We start from the raw sequence: 13,855 nt of genomic DNA on the forward strand, positions 1-13,855 counted from the left end.
TTTGCTAATTAGTAGATTAAAATAATGTTGCATTTTTCTGTTTTAATCTGGCATTTTTCTTTTATTGCTTTGAAATGTGAAAGGTTTTTTTCATATACTTCTTGGATGGTAATATTTCTTTTGTAAATTGCCTGTTCATGTCCCTTGCATATATTATGTTGTCTTTTGTGAGTTTCTTCTAATTTGAAAATATTGATCTCTCTGTAATATTTTTGAATTAATATAGTTTTATGATTATTCTTTGCTAGTTATTGGCTTTTTAATAAATAAATTTTAATTATTTTAAATTAATTTTTAAAAATAGTATGTTTACACAGTTAAAAGCCAAATAAAATTAAAAGTCTAATAAAACCCTTCCCTTATCCATCTCCAAGTCCTACTTGGAAGAAACAGCCTTTAATCATTTGGGTCATTTTCTCTGTTTTTTTAAACTCTATTCCTAAATACAGTGTGTAGACTGGTATTTCTTAATCAGGTTTAGGCATGATCTCTTCACTTCTTGCCATAATGTGGAGACCTAGCTTTCCACTTTGCTCTTTACTTGTCTCCCCCTTACATAATTAGATATAACTTTCGGTTAAATTAGTTACTAGGATCTCATTATTTGATTATAAAGATATAGTTTCTTGCTAAGCCAAATTAATGAAATATAGTACATCATTTTGTGTGTTTTTTAAGTTAATAATTGCCTCATTTTTTAAATTGCTTGGCTTTCCGTATATTGGTTTTTTTCCTTAAATGCTGCACATCTCTGCCGCATGCTGTCAATAATGTTTTTCATAGGCTCAAATACATCACTTCTTTATCCTAAAGACTCTTTTCTGAAGCCCTTCACCCAGTTTCAATCTGGGCTTACTTTCTAGGCTTGTTGGAACTTCCTGAGCTGCTCCTCTGTGTTGGGTCCTTGTTTTCCTGGATATCATGTCTTTCTCATTTTTTGTTTACTCCAATGTTTTGTTGGAGTACATCTTCCAGTAGCTCTGCAAATAAGGGAACCTTGGTGGTAAAATTTTAAGTTATTATGTGACTGAAAAATACCTTTATTCTCCCCTCATGTGTGATTGGTAATTTCAATAGATATAGAATTCTAGTTGGAACTCTTTTTTCAATAATGTAGGCATTCCAACCTTTCTAGTTTAGTGTTGCTTTTAAAAATGTGCATATCATACTACAAGCCTGTAGTAATCAAAATAGTATGGTACTGGCATAAAAACAGATAGATAGATCAATGGAACAGAATAGAGAACCCAGAAATAAACCCAGACCTATATGGTCAATTAATATTTGACAAAGGAGGCAAGAACATAGGTGTTGGGAAAATTGAATGTGCAAAGACAATAAAACTAGACAACCTTCTTATACCATATAAAAAAAGAAACTCAAAATAGATTAAAGGCTTAAATGTAAGATTTAAAACTATTAGAAGCAAACATAGGCAGTAAAACCTCTGACATTTCTCACAGCAATATTTTTTCTGATATATCTCCTAGGGCAAAGGAAACAAAATAAAAAATAAAAAAATGGGACCACATCAAATTAAAAAGTTTTTGCACAGCAAAGGAAACCATCATCAACAACAAAAAAGGCAACCTGCTGAATGGATGAAGATACTTGCCAATGACACATCTGATAAGGGGTTAATATCCAAAATTTATAAAGAACTGATACAACTCAACACCAAAAAACAAATAGTCCAATTAAAAAGTGGGCAGAGGACCTGGATAGACACTTCTCCAAAGAGGATATACTGATGGCCAATAGACATATGAAAAGATGCTCAATATCACTAATCATTAGAGAAATGCAAATTAAAACCACAATGACATATAACCTCTGACATGTAACCCTATCAGAATGGCCATCATCAATAAATCAACAAGTGTTGGCAAGGATGTGAAGAAAAGGTAACACTTGTGCACTGTTGGTGGGAATGCAGATTGGTGCATCCACTATGGAAAACAGTATAGAGGATCCTTAAAAAATTAAAAATGGAACTGCCTTATGACCCAAAACACTAATTCGAAAGAATATATGCACCCCTATATTCATTACAGAATTATTTACAATAGCCAAGATATGGAAGCAACACAGGTGCCCATCAATAGACAAATGGATAAAAAAGAAGTGGTACTTATATACAGTGGAATATTACTCAGCCATAAAAAAGAACAAAATCTTAACATTTGTGACAATATGGATGGACCCAGAGGGTATTATGCTAAAAGAAATAAATCAGTCAGGAAGACAAATACCATATGATTTTACTTAATGTGGAATATAAAAAAACAAAATAAATGAACAAACAAAATTGAAACAGACTTATACAGAGGGAAATGGGGGTGGGGAGAGTTAGAAGAGGGTAAAGGGATAAATGGTGATGGAAGGAGACTTGACTTGGGTTGGTGAACACAATACAATATACAAATGATGTATTATAGAATTGTACACCTGAAACATAATTTTATTAACCAGTGTCAGTCACCCAGGTAAATTCAATTTAAAAAAAAAAAAAAGGAAACAGGCATACATACAGGGAACAGACTGATGGTTGCCAAAAGAGAGGGGATTAGGGGACTGGGTGGAAAAGGTGAAGAAATTAAGAAGTATAAATTGGTAGTTTCGTAATAGTCACAGGGATGTAAAGTATAGTAAAGGGAACATAGTAATATTGAAATAACTCTGTATGCTTCCAGGTGGGTACTGGAAATATTGGGAAGACACTTTGTAAAGTATATTATTTACTTAACCACTATGCTATATACCTGAAATTAATACAAAATAATGTTGAATGTAAACTGTATTTCAAAAATAAAAAATTTTTAAATGTTGATATCATCTGATTTCCCAGTCTTTGTTTAGGACCCATTTCTCCCCCCCACCCAACCCCCCGCCCCGATCTGTTTATCCCCAGTATTCTGAAATTTGATGATTATGTGCTTTTTATGTTGAACCCTTTCACTTTAAAAATTGATGTTGTTTCATTCTTGGAAATTTTTTAAGTTATTTATTTGATAGTTTATTCCTCTGTGTTTTCTCTGTTATTTTTTTTTTCCCCTTTCTTTAAATCTTTTATTGCAAGAGTCAGCAACTATGGCCCACAGGCCAAATCTGGCCTGCTATCTGCCCCATTTGTTTACACGTTGTCTTTGACTGCTTTCACACTGCAACGACGGAATTGAGTGGTTGCAACAGAGACCGTATGGCCTGCAAAGCCTAATTATTTACTGTGTGGCCCTTTGCTGCAAAAGTTTGCTGATTCCTGCTCTATTGGATGTTAGGACTTTTGGATTGCTTGTTTAATTTTCTCTTCTACTTTCTGGGAGATTTCCTCAGCTTTATCTTTAATTCTTTCTACTGAATTCTCTATATCTGCTATTGTATTTAATTTCCAAGCGCTTTTTCTTTTTTTTTCATAGCATTTTGTTTTTGAATATAATAACTTCTGCACTTCTGAGACACTTAAGAGTCAATTGCCTGTCTGCTGGTGGATTTTACTTAAGGTGCTTGGCAGGCTGACATTTTCCTTGGAAAACCTCCAGATATCAGTATCCGGATGTTGTTCTAGTTTAGTTTTCTAAAGAAGAATCTTCATCCCCATAGGGCAAGTAAATATTTATTTTTCTGTTATACAAGCAGGTTAGGTGAAGGCTGTTGGGCTTTCATATAAACGCCTTCATTGAGCCCTGTGCTTGGTGTTTCGAAATCTAGAGCCTTTTTCTCCAAAGAATGTATCTCTGGTCCTCTTGCATTTCATAAAGGTTATCATAGCTTCAGTATAATGAATAGATTAGGATAGAATTAAGTGAATGCAAGAGATCCTTCAGGAGAGGTTACAGAGATGGTGGAGGTAGAGAAAAACAGATTTGAGATCTAGATAAAAACTTGACTATATATATATGTCTGTATTTTACTGCTTACCAACTAGTTTATAGGCCTAAAGATCAGGGCCTATGTCCTTGCTATCTTTGTATCCCACTATATCTGGTACTCTGCAAGATTCAATGTTTATTGAATGGCCCTAAGCACATTAATGTCAATGAGATTATTATGACTTGTATTTCTTACCATCTTCACTGTTTAATATCATTAAAAATCACTTATGATTTTCTTGAGATAATTGTTATTGTCAAAGTATTTGTTTACTGATTTAAAAATACATATTTACATTATTGATCTCCATCTGACACAAAAGATTTATGTGTGTCATTAGAGTAAGAGCTATCTTTTCACTTTAATTATAGTGTCTCCATTGGAAAGGAGTTCTTAATTTAAACATAGTCTAATTATGTTTTTTCTTATGGTCCATGCTTTTGGTATCTTGTTCAAGGAATGCTTTCTATCCTAAGATCAAGAAGATATTTTCCTATTGAATGTTTTAAATTTTATGCTTTTATGTATTTTTTTTGAAAATTATCTTTATTGTTGAAAGTATTACAGGTGCTCCAACCCATTTTGGTTGTCTTGTGTTATATAAAAATATAAAATGTGTATTTTAAAAAGCATAGTTTTCCCTACCCCCACCCTAAATACTTAACATATAGTAACAATGCTAGTTGATAATAGAAGATTCTGAAAAATATATCACATTTTTGCTTTGAAGGAACTCAGCTAGGAGAAAATTTACGAAAAGTTCAATAAAACATTTAAATAATGATTTAAAGCTTTAGTAAAAGAGTTAATATAAGTTAACATATTATTGTCTAATATATTTTAGAGACCAGAAGTGATAGAGTGCCAGCTATCTGAATGCTGGACAAGGTATTACCCTCATTTTTCAGATAAAAGAAGGCTGGAAAACAGATAAATTTAGTGTTTGTCTAAAGCAGCAATTTTAAAATGGTGTGCTGCAAGAATTTTTAAAACATGTAATACCTGGCCCTGGCTGGGTACTTCAGTTGGTTAGAGCGTCATCCCGATATGCCAAAGTTGTGGATATGAGCCCCGGTCGGAGCACATACAAGAATCAATCAATGGAGGAGAACCAAGATGGCGACATAAGATATAAACTTGTACGTGCTGCCCCCCACAACCACATTAAAACTATAACTAAAAGACAAAACACTGTCATCCAGAACCACAGGAAAGCTGGCTAAGTGGAAGTTCTACAACTAGAAGGAAAGAAAAAAGCGCATTGAGACTGGGTAGGAGGTGCAGAGGCACCAAGAACAAAGGTATGGAGACGCATGGATGTGCGATTTTTTTCAATCTGAAGGGGATACAAGCTCCCAAATGCATGGAACTCATTTAAGGCGAGAGACTGGGGACCCAGACTCCTACGAGGAGAAATTGGAATGTCGGAAAGCGAGGGTGGCTTTCTCGCAGAGCTGCTCGCAGGGATCATTGTTACTGTGGGGGCACGGGACTCGGGGACACAGAGACGCCAAGACACAGAGACACTAGGAGTCGCGGAGATGGCTGACGACAGCCATTGCTGTTTGCTCCACCCTGGTGATTCTCTGAGACCCCGCCCCACTCAATTTATATCCCCACCCAAGCTGTGCACAGCAGGGCAAAGGAACCGCCTGCCCTTTTGCAGCCTAACCTAACAAACTGCAGCTGGGTCAGAGAGCTCCAAAGCTTCCAAACCCCAAACAAAGAGGAGAAATCTGCTGATATCGCTGTAGCTCCTGCTGGGTGGACTCACACAGTGGTTGACTTAGAGATCCAGGAGCCAGGGTACACAGTGATCAGATACCAGATTTCAACTCCTCACATCCATAAGGGACACACTCAAGAGGCAGACTCAGTGAGCACCAAAACCCCACTGAAGCAAGTCCTACCCCATAAGGGTGTCTCCAGCACAGCAGTTCTTCCGCTATAGGCACAGCGGGTCCTCGCAGTCGGCCAAAATGCGGAGACAAAGAAACAGGACACAAATGAAAGAAATGGAGGAAAGCAAACTACTGGACATAGAGTTCAAAACCACAGTTTTAAGGTTACTCAAGAATCTTCTACAAACCTCCGAGGAACTTAGTGAGACCTTCAAAGATCTTAATGAGAATGCCAAAAAAATGGAAAAGAACCAGTCAGAAATTAAGCATACACTGACTGAAATTAAGAATAATATATAGAGATCCAACAGCAGACTAGAGGATCCCAAGAATCAAGCCAAAGATTTGAAATACGAGAAAGCAAAAAACACCCATCCTGAAAAGAAAAAAGAAAAAAGAACCCAAAAATATGAAGATAGTGTAAGGAGCCTCTGGGACAATTTCAAACATACCAACATCTGAATTATGGGGGTGCCAGAAGAAGAGAGAGAGCAAGATACTGAAAGCCTATTAGAAGAAATCATGACAGAAAACTTCCCTTACCTGATGAAAGAAATAGACTTACAAGTCCAGGAAGCGAAGAGAACCCCAAATAAGAGGAATCTAAAGACCACACTAAGACACATCATAATTAAAATGCCAAGGGCTAAAGACAAAGAGAGAATCTTAAAAGCAGCAAGAGAAAAATAGTTACCTACAAGGGAGTACCCATACGACTGTCAGCTGATTTCTCAACAGAAACCATGCAGGCCAGAAGGGAGTGGCAAGAAATATTCAAAGTGATGAATAGTAAGAACCTACAGCCAAGATTACTCTACCCAGCAAAGCTATCATGTAGAATTGAAGGTCAGATAAAGAGCTTCACAGACAAGACAAAGCTAAAGGAGTTCACCACCACCAAACCAGGATTATATGAAATGCTGAAGGATATGCTTTAAGAGGAAGAAGAAGAAAAGGTAAAGATAAAAATTATGAACAACAAAGTGACAACAAATAAATACCTATCAACAAGTGAATCTAAAAATTAAGTCAGAATAAACTGGTGAATATAATAGAAGCAAGGGCATAAAATGGGAGTGGACTGACAATTCTCAGGGGAAAGGGGGTGTGAGGGGTGCAGGAAGAGATTGGACAAAAATCTTACACCTATGGATGAGGACAGTGGCAGGGGGTAAGGGCATGGGGTGGGGTGGGAACCAGGTGGAGGGGAGCTATGGGGGGATAAAAGAGGAACATCTGTAATAATCTGAACAATAAAGATTTATTTTAAAAAAAATAATCAATCAATGAATAAGTATATACTAGAGTAAGTGGAACAACAAATCTCTCTCTCTCTCTCTCTCTCTCTCTCTCTCTCCCTCTCCCTCTCCCTCTCCCTCTCCCTCTCCCTCTCCCTCTCCCTCTCCCTCTCCCTCTCTCTCCCTCTCCCTCTTCTCCCCAGCCCCCTTAAAAAACAAACACCATGCAGTACCCTACTCTTTAGTCAGGGGAACTCACCTCTTTTCTCTTAGATTGTCAAATTAAAAAAATGACAATAGCCATTCAGTGTGACTGAATCAAAATTATACCTGATTTTTTTTTCAGATTGGCAAAAAGTATAATATATATTTTGGTGTATCACAGAATTTTAGTAATTAGTTTGTGTACCATGAGATGAAAAAGGTTGAAAATCACTTGTCTAATGGACAAGGCTTTGATAAGTGGTAGTGCAGGATTTCAATCTGGAATTTTTAAATTATTTTTTTCTTTATTAAGGTATTACTTATGTGTCCTTATTGCCCCATTGCCTGTCCCCCACTCATGCCCTCACCCCCCTGGAGTCTGTGTCCATTGGTTAGGCTTATATGCATGCATACAAGTGCTTTGGTTGATTTCTCCCCCTTACCTCCACCCTCCCCTACCTTCCCTCTGAGGTTTGATGGTCTGATCGATGCTCCTCTGTCTCTGGATCTGTTTTTGTTCATCAGTTTATGTTGTTCATTATATTCTATAAATGAGTGAGATCATTGATATTTATCTTTCTCTGACTGGCTTATTTTACTTAGCATAATGCTCTCCAGTTCCATCCATGCTGTTGCAAATGTTAGGAATTCCTTCTTTTTTACTGCAGCATAGTATTCCATCGTGTAGATGTACCACAGTTTTTTAATCCACTCATCTGGAATTATTTTTAATAGTAACTCAGGTAGATAGAAAGTGGAATACTGCACTTAATACCTATATAAGTAGGTCCTCCTTAGATATTTGTTGAGTAAATGGAGTCTTTCTTCTCCTTTGATTTTTTATTCCTTTGGTGGTTTGGTTATTATTATTTAATATGTTTTTATTGATTTTAGAAAGGAAGGTGAGGGAAAGAGAGAAACATTCATGTGAGAGAAACATTGATTGGCTGCCTCCTGCACAACCCCCACTGGGGATCAAACCCGTAACCTGGGCATGTGCCCTGACTGGGAATTGAACCAGCAACCTTTTGGTGTATGGGTTAATGCTCAACCACTGAGCAACACTGGCTGGGCTCGGTTATTATTTTTTAAGCTATGTATATTCTTATATATATATTCCTTTGAAACTAAGTAAAAAGTTCAAAATTTGTTACTACTGTAATAACTCACTGACCTGGCTTTTACAGAAACTTAATTAGACTAGTCTCCTATAGCAGTGGTAATGCATAACTTGTTGAGAACACAAATTTCTGTTCACCTTAGAAAATTATCTGATTCAGTAGATTTCAGACCACATTTAGAAAGATACTGCTGTACAGAGATTCTATCACTGTTTCAAAGTTTGTGTAAATACAAAAAAAATCAGCCATGAACTTATAGAAATAAAAATTGACATTCATGATTTTACTAGGAGAAATAGAGAATATTTGAGCTGTCTGCTTTTTAATTTAAAAATTTTAAAGGGAGAAGCAATAGAAAAGAGAGGAAATGAGGTGGAAAGAGAGAAGTGAGGACAATAGAGAGAAGTTAGGAGAAAAGAAAAGATTAAAGAGAAGCAAGGCCAGGTGGAGAACGGAGAGAAAATGAAAGAGTACATTCCAAAATGAATGCTATTAGAAGGTAACTTGTTTTAGGTTATTATAAGCTTCAGAGAAAGTTAAACTTCAGTTGTGCCTTAAATATTCATGAGCTGATTAATTAGAACTTAGGATCCTTGACCTTTACTTTGACTATAGAACCTTAGGTAGGAAATAAAATCTAAGGCTCCATCAATGATAAGGTATATCATTATTTTGAGTACCTCGAAGAAAGAAAAAGTGGTGCCAGTTAAGAATGACACAATGCTTTATTTATTTTATAAGCCTGGATTTAATCTCATGTCAAAATCAGCCAAGACATCACCAGAAAAAACAAAATTAAGACCAATATTGATAGTATTTTTAATCATCTAGTTCAGTGGTTCTCAACCTTCCTAATGCTGCGACCCTTTAATACAGTTCCTCATGTTGTGGTGACCCCCAACCATAAAATTATTTTCGTTGCTACTTCAGAACTGTAATTTTGCTACTGTTATGAATCGTCATGTAAATATCTGATATGCAGGATGTATTTTCATTGTTACAAATTGAACATAATTAAAGCATAGTGATTAATCACAAAAAACAATGTGTAATTATATATTCAATATGTGTTTTCCGATGGTCTTAGTCAACCCCTGTGAAAGGGTCGTTCGACCCCCAAAGGGGTCATGACCCACAGGTTGAGAACCGCTGATCTAGTTTAATATAAATTCCAATTTCAGAGATGTTAAAATGTGGAAAAGATACTGTGTCTTAAAATTGATGAAATAATAGTATTTAGAAAGCTTCTACCTTTCTATTTCACTTTTGTCTTTTCCCAATCTATTCATTCTATTTAGTATGTTTTGTTTTCCCAATATTCTTCTTCAGGCTTCATGAAGCCTGTGAAGATACAGTAAGATATTTCAAGTGTCCTTTGAACATGTGTCTTCTGTCCCTTTCAAATTTGAATATTACTCCTTAATAGAGAATCAAAAGCAAAATAGGAGTTGAGTAGTTCTTCCTTCTCTACATCATCTATTAACATTATACCATCTGCCCCAAGCAGTAGGCCTATACCGTCTTTCCTGTTCTTCTTGTTCTACATGTATTTTTTACATCTTTTTTATTGTTCTTAACTTTTTTCACCAGCCTCCGCTCATTTTAGGCTCTTATTTTACTTACATGATTTTCCCCATTTCACACCACTCTTCTGTATTCATCCTTCTTCACATGCCTTTCTTTTTATTCCTTTAAAAAAAGTCTCTGAAAATTCTGAACTTATCATAGTATGCCTTACACAACTACATTGGATTCTTAAGATGCCACTTACCCGATTACCTTTTTTCATGGTGTCAGAAGTTCACTTTTTAGAAACTGTCTCTCTCTTGGAAAAGATCCTATCACAATATAATTTCTGTTATATTATCATACAACTGTTTTCTTTCAATTTGACTCACTTTCCTAACACATCACTTTTTCTAGTATTCATTTTTATAAGTATTATGAATTCCAAGCTAGCATGATTGCTTTCTCTCATGGGTTTCCTTCCCACTTCACTATTTTACGGTTGTATGTCAGAACCAATTCCAAAAGAGTCAATTCTTTTATTACTTTTTGTTGTTGTTAATCCTTACCCGAGGATATATTTTCCATTGATTTTTAGAGAAAGTGGAAGGCAGGGAAGGAGGGGGAGGGAAGAGAGAGAGAGAGAGAGAGAGAGAGAGAGAGAAACGATATGAGAGAGGCATCGATTGGTAGCCTCCTGCTGCACCCTGACCAGGCCAGAGAACAAACCTGCAACACAGGAACATGCCCTTGACCTGGAATCGAATCCATGACCCTCCATGGCACAGGTCGATGTTCTAACTACTGAGAAACACTGGCCAGGGCTCATTACTTTTTTAAAACTAATGTAAGATGTAATGTTTCACATGCCATGGACTTATATTATGGTTTCCTAGGGGAGATTCTAGCTAGTTCCTTGATAGTTGGAGGTCTCTGTTGTTGGACCACTGATTTGTCACTGTGGAAAATAATAAAGTATTCATTAATTGAATCAAACTGATATTAGGGATCAAACACAACGGTGAAGAAAATAAGCATAGTCCCTCTTCCTACAAACTTTACAGTCTAATCAAATGAATTAATATATTTTATCCAACAAGGTGGCCCCTAATATACTTCCAGAAAGGAATCACACAGCCAAGAGATGGTGGTGTGTTGGAGACAATATTGTTTCAGGATTTGAGAACTGAGCTGTAGTCCTAATTCTGCCACTGTGTTCATCCGGATGCCAGTTTACTTATTGTAAAATCATGGAGTTGGATTGGATGAGCACATAGGCTTCTTAAGGTTCTATGATTTTTACATATTAATGCTTGCATTAATCTACAGTTCAATTATCTTTAGGTTTTCTAGCTCACGTTGGAATGGTAAGTAAGAGTGCACATAAGGTTAAAGGAAGTAGAGTCATGGTAGGGTAGAGGCACAAATTTTTTATTCACCCAGGCAATCTTACAAGATGTTTTAGGTTGTAGCTAAACTATTATTTCCAGCATTAGCTTTAATTTTACTAGAATAAAATGGATACTTTATATTGTTTTAAGGTATCATATAGATAGGGATTATGTTTATACTTTAATGGAAAAATTGCTGGACTTGTAAGAATACTTGGATTTTAATCCCAACTTTGCCTCTGTATAATTAAGTAAATTCTGAACTACTTTAAAAATTTCTCTATATGTAATAATGTGGAATGTAATAATATGTAATATAACAACTTGAGAAATTAAAGAAATTAATACTTTTTTCCTGTCTACTACATAGAATTTGCATTAATATTTTTGAAAATACATTAGGGGAAAAGAATTTAAAATATTGTATGGATAGAGATCTATAATTTTTATTTATTTATTTACTTATTTATTTTAATATATTTTTATTGATTTCAGAGAGGAAGGGAGAGGAAGAGAGAGGTAGAAACATCAGTGATGAGAGGTAATCATTGATTGGCTGCCTCCTGCACGTTGGGCCAAGCCTACAACCCAGGCATGTGCCCTTTACAAGAATCGAACCAGGGACCCTTCCGTCCACAGGCCGATGCTCTATCCACTGAGCCAAACCGGCTAGGGCAAGATCTGTAATTTTTTAAATCTTCATACTGAGATCATTCTTACAAGTTAATTCTATTTAATTATCAAAGAATAGTTGGTTTTTATGGTTTTCAAAGTATAGACCATTGGAAAGATGGAAAGCTCCCCATTTTATGAAGTTAGCACACCTTAAACCTATTAAAGTGAGTTTAAATGTAGTAAAGATAGTATAGACACACACTGTTTACATATGCACACATAAATGTACATTTGCTAAAATTCCAAATAAAATATTAGCAAATTGAATTTAACAGGGTATTAAAAGATTACACACACCTTTATCGGATGTCATATTGGCAAATATGTCCTCCCATGCAGTGGGCTTTCTTGCTATTTTGTTGATGGTTTCTTTTGCTGTGCAGAAGCTTTTTACTAGTCCGATAAGGGTTTAATCTCCAAAATTTTTATGGAACTCATACAACATAACAAAAGGAGAATAAACAATCCAATCAAACAATGAGAAAAGGACCTAAATAGACACTTCTCAAAAGAGGACATATAGAAGGCCAAGAGACATATGAAAAAATGCTCAAAGTCACTAATTATCTGAGAGATGCAAATCAAAACGACAATGAGGTACCATCTAACACCTGTCAGGATGGCTATCATCAACAAATCAACAAACGACAAGTGCTGGCAAGGATGTGGAGAAAAAGGAACCCTTGTACACTGCTTGTGGGAATTCAGACTGGTGTAGCCACTGCGGAAAACAGTATGAAGTTTCCTCAAAAAATTAAAAATGGAACTCCCATTTGACCCAGTAATCCCACTTCTAGGAATATATACCAAGAACTCAGAAACACCATTCAGAAAGACTATATGCACCCCTGTGTTCATAGCAGCACAGCTAAAATTTAGAAACAGCCTGAGTGCCCATCAGCAGATTAGTGAATTAGAAAACTGGTACATCTACACAATGGACTACTATGCTGCTGTAAAAAAGAAAGAACTCTTACCATTCACAACAGCATGGATGGACCTGGAGAGCATTATGCTAAGCAAAATAAACCAGTCAGAGAAGGATAAGTATCACGCGATCTCACTCATTTGTGGACTATAATGAACAACGTAAACTGATGAACAAAAATAGATCCAGAGACTTAGAAGCATCAGATGGTCAAACCTCAGAGGGAAGAAACAGGAGGGTGGGGGAGGGGTTAAGAGTTCAACCAAAGGACTTGTATGCATGTATAATCAGTGGACACAGACAGTAGGGGGTGAAGGCATGTGCTGGGTGATGGGGGAGGTGGTAGCGGCTGGGAGGCGGGGGTGGGCAGCAGCTGGGGAGAAGTCAATGGGAGAAAAAGGGAGACATGTAATACTTTCAACAATAAAGAATTTAAATTTTAATAAAAAAGATTACATAAAAATGCACACACCAGGCAGGGCTTATTTCAGAAATATAAAGATGGCTCTCTTCATGACTCTTGCTCATGATTCATTAGCACATTAGAGGAAAATTTATGATTATACCAATGGATGTTTTTTAAAAGAAGGGAGAATCATTTGGAAAAAATCCAGCAACTTCACTGAGAGAGAAATGTAAAGTAAAAAACAATGAGATAACATGTAGTACTGGCAGTATGTGGGGAAATGGGTACTCATATTTTAGTAGTAGTATGAATTGTTATAACTGTTCAGGAAAAAAGCTGATGATAATAGCTATTGAAGTAAAAATGCACATTATCCCTTGACTGAGTACTTTCACTTTTGGGAATCATTTCTACAAAATATAGTATAATAGTATTTACTATAATACTAATATATATAGTTATAGTGTATTAGGCTTTATATTCAAGAATATTTGTTTCATAATTAATAATAAATAAAACTGGAAACAACATGAATGACTGTTGACCACTGGAGGAGTCTTTGAATAAATTATATTCCATCCATACTATGGAATATGGTACAACCATGGACTAGGA

At 35.9% G+C, this 13,855-nt stretch overlaps 1 protein-coding gene across 1 annotated transcript in view; it reads left to right on the forward strand.

Moving 5' to 3' along the window:
- The window catches only part of STX17 (syntaxin 17), a 48,082-nt gene that overhangs the window by 16,149 nt on the left and 18,078 nt on the right, over window positions 1–13,855 (forward strand). The window lies entirely within an intron of this gene.

Source organism: Myotis nattereri, assembly GCF_964212035.1.
Source record: "Myotis nattereri genome assembly, chromosome: 12".
Lineage (NCBI taxonomy): Eukaryota > Metazoa > Chordata > Mammalia > Chiroptera > Vespertilionidae > Myotis > Myotis nattereri.